General features: G+C 46.6%; 1 protein-coding gene across 2 annotated transcripts in view; it reads left to right on the top strand.

Moving 5' to 3' along the window:
• Positions 1 to 43: 43 nt before the first annotated feature.
• Positions 44 to 19658, top strand: part of LOC129545583 (beta-glucuronidase-like) — a 63810-nt gene continuing 44195 nt past the window's right edge. Inside the window, exons 1-6 of one of the 2 annotated variants that reach the window (XM_088833207.1) lie at positions 44 to 227; positions 2930 to 4241; positions 4334 to 4579; positions 9667 to 9900; positions 9995 to 10238; positions 14915 to 14961. The gene's annotated coding sequence lies outside the window, so the exon portion shown is untranslated. The remainder of the gene's footprint in view (positions 228 to 2929; positions 4242 to 4333; positions 4580 to 9666; positions 9901 to 9994; positions 10239 to 14914; positions 14962 to 19658) is intronic. The other variant, XM_088833208.1, reaches the window with a different exon arrangement.

Below are 19658 nucleotides of genomic sequence, written 5' to 3'. Positions count from 1 at the left end.
GCGGGGAGCCCGGACCCGGAAGGGCGGAGGTCGCAGCTCGCAGGCTCCGCACCCGGGGTCGCCGCCCTCCTCCACCCTCGCGTCCCCAGCTGCTCGCGCCCAAGGCCGCGTGTCCAGGCCCGCGAGCCAGAGCCGGACCTGAGAGACTGCCGGGTTCCCCCCACACACCGATTCTTCAGGGAGACCGGGTGGAGACACCTCCACTCGCTTATGCCTGCGGGACACCGGTAAGCTCAAGCGAAGCCTGTATGCCTAGTGCCGTCCGGCCCGCAGGCGTGATCACCCGGCTCTTAGCCTTGACCCTGGACCTCCACCAGCAGTCCCCTGGTCCCCGAGCCCCGACCCAGGGGCCCTGCGCTCCTTGGTATTGCGGACGTACATATAATGAGTTGGGGTCTATGGTACCAGGATCCTAGCCTGGATTCTTTTGTTCCTACAATTACTTGATTTTTAAATTATATTAATTTTTGCTCTGATTTCATGTTCACCAAAGCAACCTTCTGGCTTGAACCTTGACACTGTAAACAAAGTAGATCCTGGGATAGTACAAATAAATAAATTGCAAGAATTGGCAAGGCCTAAAGATTTTTTTCCCCCTAAATGCTTACAATATAAAAATAAGAAAAAGATGCAAAAGTTTATACTGTATGATCCTAGTAGTAGTAAAATAAATCCACACAGCTGTAGATAGATGTGAAGTGTTGTCATCAGTGTTAGCGGTGATTTCCATTTTCTTCTTCATATATTCTGAGTTTTTGAAAATTTTTGTCATGAACATGCATTAATTTTGTAATCAGAATCAAAACAGTGGGAACTTGCTTGAAGTTCCAGTGGTTACGACTTCCTCTCCAATGCAAGGGGTTTGATCCCGGTCAGGGAGCTAGTATCCCACCTGCCTCTAGGCCAAAAACCAAAACATGAAACAGAATCAATAATGTAACAAATTCAATAAAGCCTTAACAATAAAAAATGGTCCACATTAAAAAAAAAAAAAGAAAGAAACCAGTGATCTTAAAACTAGCACGTTCTCACAAGTAAGTAACCTTGATCTGCGTCTGTGTGTGTGTGTGCACGGGCTCGGTTGCTCAGTCGTGTCCCCTTCTTTCTAACCCCACAGGCTATAGCCTGCCAGACTCCTCTCTCCATGGGACTTGTCAGTGAAGAATCTTGGAGTCTGTTGCCATATTCATCCAAGTGCATATTCCTGACTCAGGGATCAAACCCTGGTCTCTTGTGCCACCTGCTTCGGCAGCCTCCTGCTTCGGCAGGCAGACTCCTTCCCATTAGCACCACCAAGAAAGAAAACAATAACCATTTTAAAGCTCGCAAATGGGAACAAATAAGTCAAGGTTGTTCTGCTTCTATAAATTAGTAAATTGATTTTCCATTTGAGAGTCAACCTGTATATACTTAGTTGAAAGTTGATTTTCTACTGTTTGATGGAGTTCAGAGAACACTTAGTTCCCGAATGTGTGACCCTGACATCCAGACCCTGAAGGGTAAAGTCCATTGGCCAGTTTCCTTCCCCTTCATTTTGAAGCCATACATAAGCTGTATCTGGAGATGAAATTTTGGGAGTTGCCAGCAGTGAGAATGGATAGGTCAACAAAGAATGGAGGGCAGGTGGATAACAGATCCCAAGATTAGCCCTAAGACACCCTGTGTTATGAGTAGAGGGGACGGAGAGGAGGAATGAGCAGGTCACCGTCTCCCTGAGGATAAATGCAGACCCCTTAGTATAGTCTCTTGTGGTCTGACTGGTCCCCCTGATCCCTGGCTCTGAGTTCCAGAACACACCATGTTCCTGTTGCTTCTGGGCCCTGGCTTAGGACCTTCCCTCTGTCTGGAAGCCCTTCCGCCCTAACTAGTTAACTCTTCCCTCTTCCCCATCACTGTCTTCAGTGATCAATTCAGAGTTTTGTTTGTTTGATTGAATTTTAACCACACCATGTGGCTTGTGGAATGTTAGTTCCCCAACCAGGGATGGAAACGAGGCCCTCAACAGTGAAAGGGCAGCGTCAAACCATGAGATCATGAAGGAATTCTCTTTCCCAAATACCTTTATCTTCACATCTCTTGGCCTCTGGTTCATTCCCTTCACATACACCCAGGCCCCGAGTTCACTGAGCAGTTTGGTCCTTGGCTCAGGTCCCCTCTCCATCATACCTCCTGTCCCTATCAGTGGCCTTCCTATCCTGGGCCTTTGTTCTGTGACCACCTGACTTTATCTACCTTTCCATTACCTGTGGTGACTCATTTACTGGATCATGTTCTAGGTTCTTTTCATTTTCTGTTACCCCCGACTTCTGAGACTCCTCCCAGCCTACCATCTCCTCTAATTTTCATCATCCCCATTTACTCTTTTACCAGATCCAAGCTCAGTTTTTCTCTATCCTCGCCACCCCCTTTTTTTTTTTTAATGTTTGGTCGCACCTGGTGGCATGTGGTATCCTATTTCCCCAACCAGGGGTCGAACCTGTGCCCCCTGTATTGGAAGGCAGAGTCTTAATCATGGAACTGCCAGGGAAATCCCTGTCCTCCCCACTTTTCTGAATTGAGCTCTCCTCCCCCAGTTTTTCGGCCTGAAAGCCATTCTAAAACCACACCCTGACCCTCGCAGGGGTCCCCCACCATTCTCTAGCTTTTCTTCTGGAACCTCTCCACTCCTGTGTCCCCTTTTCTTTTCCTTAAGATTCACCCTTGGGAGAATCTTCTCCCCAGCCCCCAACCCTGACAGGAATGAAACCAGTTTCCTCTTTGCTGCTCACGAAGGTAGGCATACAGACTCTATCCTAAGGACTCGTCTACACAGGGAGAAAGGGGAGACCAAGCTAACAAATGCAGGGAAGTTACTGAGTTCCGTCTCTCATGGGCACTGGTCTCTAGTTACTTACTTTTTAATAGTTATTTGTTTGTTTTTTTGTTCCAGGTGACTATGCCAAAGCCTTTGACTGTGTGGATCACAATAAACTGAAAAATTCTGAAGGAGATCGGAATACCAGACCACCTGACCTGCCTCTTGACAAATCTGTATGCAGGTCAGGAAGCAATAGTTAGAACTAAACACGTAACAATAGACTGGTTCCAAATAGGAAAAGGAGTACGTCAAGGCTGTATATTGTCACTCTGCTTATTTAACTTATATGCAGAGTACATCATGAGAAATGCTGGGCTGGAGGAAGCACAAGCTGGAATCAAGATTGCCGGGAGAAATATCAATAACCTCATATATGCAGATGACACCACCCTTATGGCAGAAAGTGAAGAGGAACTAAAAAGCCTCTTGATGACAGTGAAATAGGAGAGTCAAAAAGTTCGCTTAAAGTTCAACATTCAGAAAACTAAGGTCATGGCAGCTGGTCCCTTCACTTCATGGCAAATATGGGGAAACAGTCTAAACAGTGGCTGACTTTATTTTTTGGGCTCCAAAATCACTGCAGATGGTGATTGCAGCCATGAAAATAAAAACACTTACTCCTTGTTTGGAAAGTTATGACCAACCTAGACAGTATATTAAAAAGCAGAGACATTACTTTGTCAACAAAGGTCCATCGGGTAAAGGCTATAGTTTTTCCAGTAGTCATGTATGGATGTGAGAGTTGGACTATCAAGAAAGCTGAATGGCAAAGAATTGATGCTTTTGAACTGTGGTGTTGGAGAAGACTCTTGAGAGTCACTTGGACTGCAGGGAGATCCAACCAGTGCATCCTCAAGGAGATCAGTCCTAGGTTTTCATTGGAAGGACTGATGCTGAAGCTGAAGCTCCAGTACTTTGGCCACCTGATGCGAAGAGCTGACTCATTTGAAAAGGCCCTGATGCTGGGAAAGATTGAGGGCAGGAGGAGAAGAGGACGACAGAGGATGAGATGGTTGGATGGCATCACTGACTCAATGGACATGGGTTTGGGTAGACTCCGGCAGTTGCTGATGGACAGGGAGGCATGGCGTGCTGTGGTTCATGGTGTCACAAAGAGTTGGACACTGAGCGACTGAACTGAACTGAACTGATCTTAGTTGTGGCATGTGATTTCTTCCTACTTGACTAGGGATATACGCACAACCCCCTGCATTGGAAGCATGAAGTCTTAGCCACCAGACCACCAGGGAAGTCCCCAAAACTTTCCTTTAAAGATCTGTGAGATGACTTGCCTGCGTTGGCCAGCAGATGGCTAATTCATCTGCTCTCCAGTGAACTGCTGAAAATCTGAAATGGTCTTGAGGGAGGGATTCTTCCTTGACAGGTAACTAAGGCCCCTTTCCCCCACCCCACCCGCCCAGGGCATTGCTTCCTGTCTACAAATTGCTAACTCCAGGCTTTTCCCCTTCACTCTAGTTTATCTATCAAGACAACTGACATGTGAACCAGCCTTCAAACTCAGCAAGATCCTAGTAAAGCCCACAGCAAGACTGGTGTTTCCCAGTTGCCTTTCACTTCACGCGTGGAATACTGGAGAGCCAGAGAAGCAGGCAGGATGTGCCTGAGAGAGATGTTGGAACTCCAAGTAGTGGGGGACCAGGGAAGGAGGATACACCCTTGTGTGGAGAGCTGATTGCCTCAGCCATTCCCTCCAGGACAAATGTGAGTTCCTCCACAAAGGCAGATTAAAGCCTGAAGCTCAAAGCTTACGCCGTTGGGCACCTCACTAGCTAGAGCCCCTTCTGAGGTCCTCAGGGGGATGGGAGCGGTTGATTGCATGGTACAGCAGATGCCTGTGGTGCCACGGGTCCCATCGTCTTTGGCAGCCTCTGATTCCGTCCATGCTGAGTTCCCTGAAAACGCAATTACCAATGACCAATTCCCTGAAAACAGAGGCTCACCGCCTACTGGCTCTGAATGGCTCAATTTTGCTTGTTCAATAGAGCTGAGAAGTGAATGAAATAGGTGTTAATAATCTAGAGACATCATCATTCAAAGAGAGATAGGAACCATTGCATAAGTGTTTCAGCCTTTCCTGCAATAGGAAGGAAACCTGGGAGACATTATGTACCATCAAGGTGTGACCTTGATTATGCACTTTGATATTAGCTTTTCATTCTTCTCTTTCTTCTTCTTCCTGCTACCATACTTCTGGGCACATTTGTGAAATCAGTGCCTGAGTGGAATAGGCCTTTGTCCTGGGACTTCTCTGATCGTCCAGTGGGGAAGACTCAGCCCTTCTACTACACAGGGTGCTGGTTCCATCCCTGGCTGAAGAACTAAGATTCTACATGCTTCACAGGGTGGCCAAAATAATAATAATAGGCCTTTGTCTTCAGCTCTGCTTTCAAGAAAACCCAACTGGAAGTGGCTCTGGGAAGTCAGCCCTTAGAACAGGATTCTGGAAGAAGACAGCCTTTGCAGTCATTTAGAAACAAGGGTCCTACTGTCACTCCAGTGGGGGGTGGTAGCTGCTGAGACTGGAATCACTAAGATTACCTGTTATGAATTGAGATAAGGTACAGGTGGAAGGGGAAATAATAGGCCAGGCAATAGAACTGGAATGAAATGTGAGTAAGGTTAATTTTAAGGACTGTAATTTTAACCTGGCTGGGTTTTAAGATCCCAGAGACACTTCAAGAAAAAGAATGACAGGCTATCTCCAGCCAACTAGCAGTCCAGTGTCCAGTGAAGCCAGAAGGCCTACTTGGCACTGTTTACAGAGACCTTCATCTCCTGCAGAAACTTGGCCCGGCATTTAACCATAAGCCGCCAGAGCTTATGATGTGAGTCCTATGAGGCTCATAGGGAAGGACTGAGAGCAGGTATGTAGCAGGAATGTGGACCTTGGAGTGGTTGAACCTGAACCTCTTGAACCCCAGCTTTACCTGAATCCTCTAACCAGTTAAAGAAGCCCCTACCTACCTTGAGAGTGGCCTCCTCTTGACAGAAACCACAGATGAAGATCTCACCTGAGGGGACTTCCCTGCTGGTCCAGTGGCCCAGACCCCATTCTCCCAATGTGGGAGATAGGAGTTCAATCCCTGGTCAGGAAACTAGATCCCACATGCTGCAACTAAGACCCATAGCAGACAAATACATAAATAACTTGGTTTAAGAGAAAGGGTCTCACCTGAGGAGGCTGCCTCACAGGACGTCCTGTAGATCGTAACCCCCCTCCCCTCTGGCCCCAGACCAATAATTGGGTCAGGTCTCAGTGCTGGATGATCAGGGAGGTACAAGCACTGCTCCGAGCAAAGAGCTCAATCATGGAGCATTGCAGGAGCTGCCGCACATGTCCTGACAGCCAGGGTGAGCGTGTGAAATGCAGAGCTCAGTGTATGAGACCAACATGTGGAGGTAAAGGTAGATAGGGTTTATTGAAAGAGGGTGGGGCTACTGGTCTGGGACTCAGGACATAATGTTCTGGAAAGATCTGGACTCAATCCTATGATACTGCTGGGAAGTTTCCTCTGATCTTGATTACAGTGGTGGTGAACTAAATGATGGGGGATGTTGGAACTGCCTTGGAGTATTAACAAAGGCCAAGTGGAAGCCCTGGCAGCACCCCAGTCCGCCCCGCATCCCACCCTCTTAGATAGTAAGCCAGAAGCAGTACTTCGCCCCCCCTGGAAGTGTGGAGTGGAGCCACCTTCCAAGACAGGGTGTGCAGGGCGCTGGTCACCACTGTGTCCTCCTCCAGTCCCCCTCCATGGCCCCTGCAAAGTTGTCACTAGTGGGTCCAGTGTCAGGAGCCTTCCAGGGGTGTGCCTGCTACTCACTGTGCCAGCCTGCTTACCCTCTACCCTGATGCCCAGGTGCAGGGCCAAGATTACCGCTTGCTACATTGTCACTGGATGTATGTGGGTTGTGGAGGAGAAACATTACAGGAAGGTACAGAGAAGTACAACTGCAAGCAGATAATTCCTGCTGGTTGATCCCCAGTCATAATGCAGGATCATTCCTTACCCGGAATAGCCTCAGTAATTGAGAATACGCTCTCATCATTATACATGGGCTTCCCTTGTGGCTCAGCTGGTAAAGAATCCGCCTGCAGTGCAGGAGACCTGGGCTCCATCCCTGGGTTGGGAAGATCCCCTGGTGAAGGGAAAGGCTACCCACTCCAGTATTCTGCCCTGGAGAATTCCATGTCCTGTAGAGTCCATGGGAGTCATAACGAGTCAGACACAACTGAGCGACTTTCACTTCAGTTTATCGTTATACATATGTATGTATATACACACACACCCTGTTTTCTTTTCCTTAAGGTATATGTAATAGAATTTATTCCAATGCCTGTGTCTATAGGGTACAAACCTGTGCCAGTACCTTAAACAGAGGTGGTATCTATTTTGTGAACTCACACCCTAGTGTATCAGCTCACACCTGAGCACTGCTGGTGCATCTTGTTCTGGAAGGTCTTGTACTTCCAAACAAAATAGTGTGCTAAATTGCTGTAAATAGAGTGGAATGGCCTGAAGAAACAGTGACAAGACTCCCCATCAGGCAAGGACTTGTTCTCACAGTGAGCCCTCCTCTGGCATGGACACTATTTGCCCTGCTATTGAATCACTAAATCCAGTGTCCAATGTTTGTCTCTCAGTCGTGTCCGACTCTTGTGACCCCACGGACTGTAGCCCGCCAGGCTCCTCTGTCCATGGGACTTCCCAGGCAAGAATACTGGAGTGGATTGCCATTTTCATCCAAGGGCATCTTCCTGATTCAGGGATCAAACTATTGTCTCTTGCATCTCCTGCTTTGGCAGGCAGATTCTTTCCCATTAGCACCACCATGAAAGAAACCAATAATCGTTTTGAAGGTTGCAAATGGGCACGGATTAGTAAAGGTTGATCTGCTTCTATAAATTAATAAATTGATTTTCCATTTGAGAGTCAACGTGTATATAGTTAGTTGAAAGTTGATTTTCTACTGTTTGATAAGAAAACACAGAAAACTTTGTTTCCGGACACATGACCCTGACAACCAGACCCTGAGGGGTGAAGACCATTGGCCAGTTTCCTTCCCCCTTCATTTTGAAGCCATGCATAAGCTGAATCAGGAGATGAAATTTTGGGAGTTGCCAGCAGTGAGAATGGATAGGTCACCAAAGAAAGGAGAGCAGGTGGATAACAGATCCCAAGATTAGCCCTAAGACACCCTGTGTTATGAGTAGAGGGGACGAAGAGGAGGAATGAGCAGGTCACCATCTCCTTGCGGATAAATTCAGACCCCTTAGTATAGTCTCTTGTGGTCTGACTGGTCCCCCTGATCCCTGGCTCTGAGTTCCAGAACACACCATGCTCCTGCTGCTTCTGGGCCCTGGCTTAGGACCTTCCCTCTGTCTGGAAGCCCTTCCACCCTGACTAGTTAACTCCCCTCTTCCCCATCACTCTTACTCTTCAGTGATCAAGTCAGAGTTTTGTTTGTTTGTTTGATTGAATTTTAGCCACACCATGTGGCTTGTGGAATCTTAGAACGCCAACCAGGGATGGAACTGAGGCCCTCAACAGTGAAAGGGCAGAGTCTCAACCATGAGATCATGAAGGAATTCTGTTTTTTCCCAAATACCTTTATCTTCACATCTCTTGGCCTCCGGTTCATTCCCTTCGCATACACACAGGCCCTGAGTTCACTGAGCAATTTGGTCCTTGGCTCAGGTCCCCTCTCCATCATACCTCCTGTCCCTATCAGTGGCCTTCCCATCCTGGGCCTTTGTTCTGTGACCACCTTGACTTTATCTACCTTTCCATTACCTGTTGTGACTCATTTACTGGATCATGTTCTAGGTTCTTTTCATTTTCTGTTACCCACGACTTCTGAGATTCCTCTCGGCCTACCATCTCCTCTAATTTTCATCATTCATATTTACTCTAAAGTTGCTCTTTTATCTTTTACAAGATCCAAACTCTTTCTTTATCCTCCCTTTTTGTTTTTAAACGTTTGGTCCCACCTCTCAGCATGTGGTATCTTAGTTCCCCAACCTGGCATTGAACCTGTGCCCCCTGCTTTGGAAGGCAGAGTTAACCACTAAACCACCAGGGAAATCCCTGTCCTTGCCACTTTTCTGAATTGAGTTCTCCAATGGCAAGCCACTCCAGTACTCTTGCCTAGAAAATCCCATGGATGGAGGAGCCTGGTAGGCTGCAGTCCATGGGGTCACTAAGGGTCGGACACGACTGAGCGACTTCACTTTCACTTTCACACACATTGGAGAAGGAAATGGCAACCCACTCCAGTGTTCTTGCCTGGAGAATCCCAGGGACGGGGGAGCCTGGTGGGCTGCCGTCTATGGGGTCACACAGAGTCAGACATGACTGAAGCGACGTAGCAGCAGCAGCTTCTAGTTTTTCAGCCTGAAAGCCATTCTAAAACCACACCCTGACCCTCGCAGGGGTCCCCCACCATTCTGTAGCTTTTCTTCTGGAACCTCTCCACTCCTGCCTCCCCTTTACTCTTCCTCAGTTGCTGCCACCACCCACTTCACCCTTAGGAGAAGCAGCGCCTCCCCAGCCGCTATCCGTGACGGGAATGACACCAGCTTCCGTTTTGCTGCTTGCGAAGGTGGGACACAGACTCTTCTCCTAAGGACTCATCTACACAGGGAGAAAGGGGAGACCAAGCTAACAAATGCAGAGAAGTTACTGAGTTCTATCTCTCATGGGCACTGGTCTGTAGTTGCTGCTTTTCTTTTGAAACTTTCTTCTGGTTACTTATTTTTTAATATTTATTTGCTTGTTTATTTGTTCCAGGCCTTAGTTGTGGCATGTGGGGTCTTCCTACTTGACTAGGAATCAAACCCACACCCCCTGCATTGGGAGCATGAAGTCTTAGCCACCAGACCACCAGGGAAGTCCCCAAACCTTTCCTTTAAAGATCTGTGAGATGACTTGCCTGCATTGGCCAGCAGATGGCTAATTCATCTGCTCTCCGGTGAACTGTTGAAAATCTGAAATGGTCTTGAGGGAGGGATTCTTCCTTGACAGGTAACTAAGGCCCCTTCCTCCCCCGCCCCAGCCGCCCAGGGCATTGCTTCCTGTCTACAAATTGCTAACTCCAGGCTTTTCCCCCTCACTCTAGTTTATCTAACAAGACAACGGACATGTGAACCAGCCTTCAAACTCAGCAAAATCCCAGGAAAGCCCACGGCAAGACTGGTGCTTCGCAGTTGCCTTTCACTTCACGCATGGAATACTGGAGAGCCAGAAGAGCATAGGATGTGCCTGAGAGAGACGTTGGAACTCCAAGTAGCGGGGGACCAGGGAAGGAGGATACACCCTTGTGTGGAGAGCTGACTGCCTCAGCCATTCCCTCCAGGACAAATGTGAGTTCCTCCACAAAGGCAGATGAAAGCCTGAAGCTCAAAGCTTACGCAGTTGGGCACCTCACTAGCTAGAGCCCCTTCTGAGGTCCTCAGGGGCATGGGAGCAGTTGATGACATGGTACAGCAGATGCCTCTGGTGCCCTGTGTCCCATCCCCTTTGGCAGCCTCTAATTTCTGTCCAAGCTGAGTTCCCTGAAGATGCAATTACCAATAACCAATCCCCTGAAAACAGAGGCTCTCCGCCTGCGGGCTCTGAATGATGGCTCAATTCTGTTTATTCAGTAGATCTGAGAAGTGGAGGTAAAATGGGTATTAATAATCTAGAGACATCATCATTCAAAGAGAGATAGGAACCATTGCATAAGTGTTTCAGCCTTTCCTGCAATAGGGACATTATGTAAGATCAAGGTGTGACCTTGATTATGCACTTTGATATTAGCTTTTCCTTCTTCTCTGTCTTCCTCTTCCTGCTACCATACTTTTGGGAACATTTTCCAAATCAGTGCCTGCATGGGATAGACCTTTGTCTTGTGGCTTCTCTGCTCGTCCAGTGGGGAAGACTCAGCCATTCCACTACACAGGGTGCGGGTTCCATCCCTGGTTGAAGAACTAAGATTCTACATGCTTCACAGGGTGGCCATAATAATAATAGGCCTTTGTCTTCAACTCTGTTTTCAAAAAACCAACTGGAAGTGTTGCAGAAACCATTACTCGAGAAACCAAGCACCACACCGGAGAGTTGGAGAACTCTGGTTTATGACGCCAGTGGGCCCAGAGGAGTTAACACTCCAAGCTCTGAGCCCTGAACAAAAGGACTAGAGAATTTTTAGACAGACTGTAGTAGGCAACACTAACTCTTAGTAGGCTGGTTAAAAGTAAGGGATTTCACGTGTATAGGAACAGTGATCCAGGTGGGAAGGGGGATGCCTGACCTGGACAGGCATGATTAAGCAGGTTTGCAGGGCCTGGGAAAATGCAAAGATCAAGACAAGAGTGAGTGAGATAAACTCCAGTTCCTAGTATTGCAAATCCCCACTTTCTGAAACTATGTGACCTATGTGATCTAAACTTAGCAAGGGGTAAGCTGAGCTACAGAGGCAGAAGGAAATGGAGGTTCTGTAAAATTTTAACTTTTCCTCTTCATTCCCCACTCTTGATGCTTCTTTCTATCACTTATTGTAGAAGGCGTCAGCTCATGTTTTTGATAGGACACTCAGAGGTCCCCATCGTTTAGGGGGCTATATTGAACTATTGCCATTTGTAACTTTATGGATTCAATCCGAAAGGTTATGAACTGGGTAATAGCATTGAGAATACAAGGGCCAAACAAGAGCGCTGCAAAGAGCATGAAGAGAGAACCTGTTAGAGGGAGAAGCCACGATGCCAGCTCCAGATATTGCTCTGATTACCCCAGGAATTAGCTAGTTTTTCTCTCCTTTTTATGATTTGTTCCCTTAGCTGTTGGGCCATGTCCCTGACTGTTTCTGATTGGTTTGCATAAAAGCAGCATTCTTCATTCAAGAAGAGGCAGAGTCTTCCCTTTTCAGCTGTCAGGAGGTCTGCTGCTAAGTCACTTCAGTCGTGTCCGACTCTGTGTGACCCCATAGATGGAAGCCCACCAGGCTCCCCCATCCCTGGGATTCTCCAGGCAAGAATACTGGAGTGGGTTGCCATTTCCTTCTCCTATTAGCCCTCTCCTATTCTGTAAAACCACCTCAGCCAGGGAGTCTAGTTGCTCCTGTAATGCCACTGAAGATTTGGCCATTCTCTCAATGTCGTCTGTGAAGTCTTTGAATAGTGTATGGTAAAAGGTGTTTGATGAAGCAGTTCCTTCTATTCCCATGCCTAGCCCAGCCGTGATTCCCAGATCAGCTAGTAGGGTTATAAACTGGATGGCTCTTTTTGACCACGTATATGCTACCAGAGGTACGGTGAGAGTCTGGTTGTTAGGGACAGTGTTCATCTGGGGAGTGAGGAAAGCTAAGGTGCAGATACCCATCTAATTGACAGGTAGACATAAGTAAGCATTTGTCCCACAAAGAAAAGGCCTTGATGGGGTGGCACCATCTGTTACAGCAAGGGACACCAAAAGGCTGCAAAGCAGCCTACACATACCAGATAACTGAACACTAGCAGAAGGTTTTTTCCCCATCTTTGGGTTGTCACAGCTATAGCAACTGAGCCTGTCGTGAAGTGGGGGTCAGCTATACTGTGGAGCAGTTTAGTTAGTAGGGAGAATTGATCATAAGAGACTTTTAATAAGAATGAGGCTTCCTACTACAGTGAGATAACAGACAGCTAACTGCAGCTTCTGACCCAAATCCCAGTCCTAGGGTGCAACTAAAGCTAATCCTATAGTGAAGAGCACAGAAATAATAGCAATCAGGGATAGAGTCCAGGGTTGACAATGAAAATCCATTGATATTTTGATAGCCAGATCCTCACGCTTCAGCCCTGCATTGAGCGAGCACCCAGCCAGCTGCCGGAGCGTGGCTGGAGCAAGGTTGAAGAATCCTCAAGCTTCTGCCGTGCATTGACCAGTCAGCTCCTGGAATGACTAGAGCAGGGCTCAGAGTCCTTGGAGGGTGAGGGTCGTTGTTTTTGGAACCAGACCTTGAGGGGGTTTTGGGGGTCCTGAACTGCTTTCCAGGTGTCCTCATTACAGGAAGCTGCTGCCTTCTTGACTCTGGTATGACGGATCCAAGGGATGACACCTATAACTCATCTCCTGGCTGATAGGGATGAACCCAGTTGCCCAGTGGAATGGGTGTCCTTTCTCAGGTTTCTCGGGCAATATGGTGGAAGACTTTCCCAGGGCCTGGAGGTGTTGGGACATCTCCAGGTCAGCTAGTTGTTGATGATCTCCCTTGGGCTTTTTTATCACTGGGGGTGGTCTCCTGTATAAGATCTCAAAGGGAAAATAGCCTGAGGACCTTGGGGTGCATTTATGGAGACCGATGAGAGTCCACAGAATAAGGCAGCTTGTTCTAGCATTGTCTGGGCGTTGGCCAGGGGATATTCTTGTTGTACTACTACTACTTGGAGAAACAAACTTAAGAAGACAGTTAAAGATATACGGCCCAAAAATTAATAGAAGTAGGAATGCTGCTGAGGCGCTAGCTGGGAGAACCAGGTCCAGACATTGGTTCATGACATTAGTGTTTCTCTAGGTATGAGAAGATGCAAGAATTTGGACTCATAAAAATTTTTATCTGAAAACATCTGACTATCTGAAGGCCTGTTTTTCTGGGTTTTCCCAGAGCACAGAGTGCCTTATTTTTTGTCTCCACCCTGAAGTCCTTTCAAGGGGGTGTTGAAGGTCAACCTCTTATAGTAGTCATGATTTAATCTTTGTAGAGGCAGCTGGCAAGGGCCAGCTTCCAGTCAGCAGGGCCCTTTCATAGCCATATATTTGACCATGTTTTGGGGCATTTCAAGGTCATTGTGTCTCACGGTGCTAGGAAGGCTCATTCCCAGATTTAACAAAGATTCCATTGACAGGCCACTCAATGTGTTGTCACTTGACGAGGCCTTGTAAGTAGCAAAAGTCTCTGGACCATACCTGTCTTACTAGCCTCTTGGTCCAGGAAAATATTTCCTCTTGTTGCTTCTTCCCACATCTAGAGATACATTATTACAATCATTGATCTCATATGGAACTGCATATCAGCATTTTATCACAGGCTCAGTGACATCTTCCGTGGCATAAGAAATAATCTTCTGAAGCAAGCTACATAGAAAATAGTATAGCTAGCAGTTATTAGTAAGGTCACAAGCAAGAATTTAAGTCAAGAACTTTCATTGCATATAGCCTGGTATACCCCAGGTCATCTGTCTCAGTTAAATGATTGTCACCAGGTGTTAATCTCCTGGTTGTACCTCATGGAGCATCTGAGCTTTGTCCAATGACTGGTTACTGAGATAAACTTTAGAAACCATCTTAAGAGTGTCCTTTTTAATAATTAAACCTTTTAGCAATATAACATAACAAGGAACTGTCTCAGAAGTGAGTCTTAGTAAGTACAGACCTTAATTAACAAAACTAGAACTTAATATTTAGTGAAACATAATGTTTTCTCTTTTTTAGAGAACTCATTCTGAGGGCATTAACACTAGCCAGGGAAGGCTTTAACCCATCAAATAAAAATGAGGTCTGTCAGGGAGCTGGGAAAAGCCATGCAGCCGTCTTGGATTTCCCATAGCCCTGGCTCTTCGATTTTTAGCTGTTGTTTATTTATTTTTAATTTCCTGATATAAGAGCAGACTATCACCTTGTTTTAAGGACATCAAGATAGCAAAAGTCTAACCATGAAGGATTATTTTTTGTAGAAGCAGAATGAGCTTTGTCTACATGTACCATAATGTTAAATAATGTTTATTTAGTTTACCAAGGTAATTTTTTCTTTTTTGGAGAACTCATTGTGAGGGCATTAACACTGTAGCCAAAGTTAACAAAAGATTTCAAAGGTAAATATAGAACAGATCAATTGAGAGGTTAAAAAAAAAACTTAAATCTATTATTAAAAGCAGTTCAACATCTGAATAAAGTATGTCCTCTTAACAGAGAGAAAGGCCGAATTTAAATTTTTGCACCAGCTTACTTTAAACTCATTTAGGTAAACTGAATTAAATTTATTTTAAACTTAGTCCTAACCATGCGCAAAATTTTTTTTCAGGTTCCACCTTCCAGAAACTTTTTAATCACTTGCTGTAACAGCTATCTGTAAGTCAGATCTACTTTCTTTTCCTTTTATAAAATGCAATTTTATTTTTTATGTCTTCTTTATTAAAAATATACATCCTACTTTCTTATTAGATAAGCAAATAAACATTAATACCAGGTATTTAATACTGAATATTTTCCAGTTCATAGGAATCTGAAATTTATTTAGTTAATTTTTCTTGTTTGTATTGTATTGTTTGATTCATAAGTGCTTACTTTTCTTTAGGCCAATTAAATTAGAACTCATTTACAACTTCAACAATATTATCAGAAAAAAGACATAAACTGAGACACATAAATCCAGACAGACAGACTGACAGAGATCTTATAGTTTTCTGTTTGAGATTTAAAATATCTCTTTGACCCCCCCTTTTTTTTTTCTTTGCTTGTAGTTCTAATTTTCCCAAAGCTAAGGTCTCAGGCAAAGCTGGCTTCGTATTTCAAGAACACGGAAACGGTTAACTTCAAGCTTTACCATGGGCAGGCCTTTTACAAGTTAGTTGTTTTTATTGTATATGCAAAAAAGAATTGGCTTTGTAGTTTCCAAAAAATTTCTCTCACTCCATTCAATTAGCAATCACACACTCACAATCATTCAGAGGCTATCACAATGCCTTCCTTCTCCTGAGTCCCCTAGGTTTCCTTGCTCCCTTCCTGGGAGCCCCACGGAGGTTATCATTCACAATGCCTCCCTTCCTCCCCAGTCCCCAGTTCTCCCTATCTGATGCTCCCTTCCTGGGAGCCCAAGGAGGTGATCAGTCTCCTCTTCTACCCGTTGGTGTACGTTCCTGCCTGGAGACTGACCCCGGAGCCTTACCTTATCCTGTGGCCATTCCTGGCGAGTTGGTCCGTCCCTCCAATGAGTCCAGTTGGGGCTCGGCCAAACAAAGTATCAGAACATGGGTCTGTAGAGAACCTGGAATACCATCAGGTGGCACACCTCCTGCTTCGTCTTGGGGTTCCTTCGCTCCCGTGCAGCCAAGCCACCAGTCTGGCAACTCAAGGGGCCGGTGTGGTTGGAATCTCACTGGGGCCTCCAGAAATGTTGCATAAACCACTATTCAAGAAACCAAGCACCACACTTGGAGGTTTGGAGAACCCAGGTTTATTATGCCAGCAGGCCCAGGGGAGTTAACACTCCAAACTCTGAGCCCCAAACAAAGGGATTAGAGTTTTTATAGACTGTAGTGGGCAACACTAGCTGTTAATAGGCTGGTTTAAACTAAGGGGTTTTGCGTGAGCAAGAACAGTGGTCAAGATGAGAAGGGGGATGCCTGACCTGGACAGGCTTGGTTAAGCAGGTTTGCAGGGGCTGGGCAATTACAAATAGCAGGACAAAGGTAAGTGAGATAAGCTCCAGTTCCTAGTATTGCAATTCCCCATTTTCTGAGACTACGTGACGTACGTGATCTAGATTGTGCAAGGAGCAAGCTGAATTATAGAAGCAGAAGGAGGAGCTTTTGTAAAATTATAACTTTTCCTCTTCGAAAGTGGCTCTGGGAAGTCAGCCTTCAGAACAGGATTCTGGAACAAGACAACCTTTGCAGTCATTTAGCAACAAGGGCCCTACTGTCACTGCAGTGAGTGGAGGGCGTAGCTGCTGAGGTGCCCTAACACTGGAATCACTTCATATTGAGATAAGCTACAGGTGGGAGGGGAAATAGTAGGCCAGGCAATAGAACTGGAATGAAATGTGAGTAAGGTTAATTTTAAGGACTGTAATTTTAAGCTGGCTGGGTTTGCTAAGATCCCAGAGACACTTCAAGAAAAAGAATGACAGGCTATCTCCAGTCAACTAGCAATCCAGGGCCCAGTGAAGCGAGAAGGCCTACTTGGTGCTGTTTACAGAGACCTTCAGCTCCTGCAGTTGTAGGAAGACTGTACTGAAAACTGGGCCCAGCATTTAACCATAAGCTGCCAGAGCTTATGATGTGAGTCCTATGAGGTTCATAGAGAAGGACTGAGAGCTGAGACATGGGATGTGGACCTTGGGATGGTTGAACCTGAACCTCTTGAACCCCAGCTTTACCTGAATCCTCTAACCAGTTAAAGAAGCCCTACCTGCCTTGCGAGTGGCCTCCTCTTGACAGAAACCACAGATGACAATCTCACCTGAGGAGACTTCCCTGCTGGTCCAGTGGCCCAGACCCCATTCTCCCAATGTGGGAGACAGGAGTTCGATCCCTGGTCAAGGAACTAGATCCCGCATGCTACAACTAGGACCCATAGCAGACAAATACATAAATAACTTGGATTAAGAGAAAGGATCTCACCTGAGGAGGCTGCCTCACAGGACGTCCTCCTCTAGATCGCAGTGCCCCTCCCCTCTGGCCCCAGACCAATAACTGGGTCAGGTCTCAGCACAGGATGAGCAGGGAGGTACAAACACTGCTCCGAGCAAAGAGCTCAATCAGGAGCATTGCAGGAGCCACCGCACGTGTCCTGACAGCAAGGGTGAGCATGTGAAATGCAGAGCTCAGTGTATGAGACCAACGTGTGGAGGTAAAGCTAGATAGGGAGGGTTTATTGAGAGAGCATGGGGCTACTGGTCTGGAACTCAGGACATAATGTTCTGGAAAGATCTGGACTCAGTCCTTTGATACTGCTGGGAAGTTTCCTCCAATCTTGATCACAATGGGGGTGAACTAAATGAGGGGGGATGTTGGAACTACCTTGGAGTATTGACAAAGGCCAAGTGGAAGCCCTGGCAGCACCCCAGTCCGCCCCGCATCCCACCCTCTTAGATAGTAAGCCAGAAGCAGTACTTCGCCCCCCCTGGAAGTGTGGAGTGGAGCCACCTTCCAAGACAGGGTGTGCAGGGCGCTGGTCAGCACTGTATCCCCCTCCAGTGCCCCTCCATGGCCCCTGCAAAGTTGTCACTAGTGGGTCCAGTGTCAGGAGCCTTCCAGGGGTGTGCCTGCTACTCACTGTGCCAGCCTGCTTACCCTCTACCCTGATGCCCAGGTGCAGGGCCAAGATGACCGCTTGCTACATTGTCACTGGATGTATGTGGGTTGTGGAGGAGAAACATCACAGGAAGGTACAGAGAAGTACAACTGCAAGCAGATAATTCATGCTTGTTGATCCCCAGTCATAATGCAGGATCATTCCTTACCCAGAATAGCCTCAGTAATTGAGAATACGCTCTCATCATTATACATGGGCTTCCCTTGTGGCTCAGCTGGTACAGAATCCGCCTGCAGTGCAGGAGACCTGGGCTCCATCCCTGGGTTGGGAAGATCCCCTGGTGAAGGGAAAGGCTACTCACTCCAGTATTCTGCCCTGGAGAATTCCATGTCCTGTAGAGTCCATGGGGTCACAAAGAGTCAGACACAACTGAGCGACTTTCACTTCAGTTTATCGTTATACATATGTGTGTATATACACACACACCCTGTTTTCTTTTCCTTAAGGTATATGTAATAGAATTTATTCCAATGCCTGTGTCTGTAGGGTACAAGCCTGTGCCAGTACCTTAAACAGAGGTGGTATCTATTTTGTGAACTCACACGCCAGTGTATCAGCTCCACCTTAGCATTGCTTGTGCATCTTGTTCTGGAAAGTCTGGTGCTTCCAAATAAAATAGTGTGCTAAATTGCTATCAATAAAGTGGAATGGCCTGAAGAAACAGTGACAAGACTCTCCATCAGGCAAGGACTTGTTCTCACAGTGAGTCCTCCTCTGGCATGGACACTATTTGCCCTGCTATTGAATCACTAAATCCAGTGTCCAGTGTTTGTCGCTCAGCCGTGTCCGACTCTTGTGACCCCACAGACTGTAGCCCGCCAGGCTCCTCTGTCCATGGGACTTCCCAGGCAAGAATACTGGAGTGGGTTGCCATTTTGATGCAAGTGCATCTCCCTCAACCCAGGGATCAAACCCTCGTCTCTTGCGTCTCCTGCTTTGGCAGGCAGATTCTTTCCCATGAGCACCACCAAGAAAGAAACCAGTAACTGATTTAAAGGTCACAAATAGCACAAATAGGTAAAGGCTGATCTGCTTCTATAAGTTAATAAACTGATTTTCCACTTGAGAGTCAACCTGTATATACTTAATTAGTTGAAAGTTGATTTTCTAGTTTGATAGAGATCAGATAAAAGTTGGTTTCTGAACGAGTGACCCTGACAACCAGACCCTGAAGGGTGAGGTCCATTGGCAAGTTTCCTTACCCCTTCATTATGCAGCTGTGCATAAGCTGAATCTGGAGATGAAATTTTGGGAGTTGCCAGTAGTGAGAATGGATGCGTCACCAAAAAACGGAGGGCAGGTGGATAACAGATCCCAAGATTAGCCCTAAGACACCCTGTGTTATGAGTAGAGGGGACGAAAAGGAGGAATGAGCAGGTCACCATCTCCTTGCGGAGGAATGCAGACCCCTTAGTATAGTCTCTTGTGGTCTGACTGGTCCCCCTGATCCCTGGCTCTGAGTTCCAGAACACACCATGCTCCTGCTGCTTCTGGGCCCTGGCTTAGAACCTTCCCTCTGTCTGGAAGCCCTTCCACCCTGACTAGTTAACTCTTCTCTCTTCCCCATCACTGTCTTCAGTGGTCAATTCAGAGTTTTGTTTGTTTGTTTGTTTTTTAGCCACACCATGTGTCTTTTGGAATCTTAGTTCCCCAACCAGGGATGGAACTGAGGCCCTCAACAGTGAAAGGGCAGAGACTCAACCACGAGATCATGAAGGAATTCTCTTATT

The sequence above is a fragment of the Moschus berezovskii genome, chromosome 27 (genome assembly GCF_049115385.1).
Source record: "Moschus berezovskii isolate FMDL1 chromosome 27, NW_MosBer_1.0, whole genome shotgun sequence".
NCBI lineage: Eukaryota > Metazoa > Chordata > Mammalia > Artiodactyla > Moschidae > Moschus > Moschus berezovskii.
This window is presented reverse-complemented; position numbering and strand designations above follow the sequence as displayed.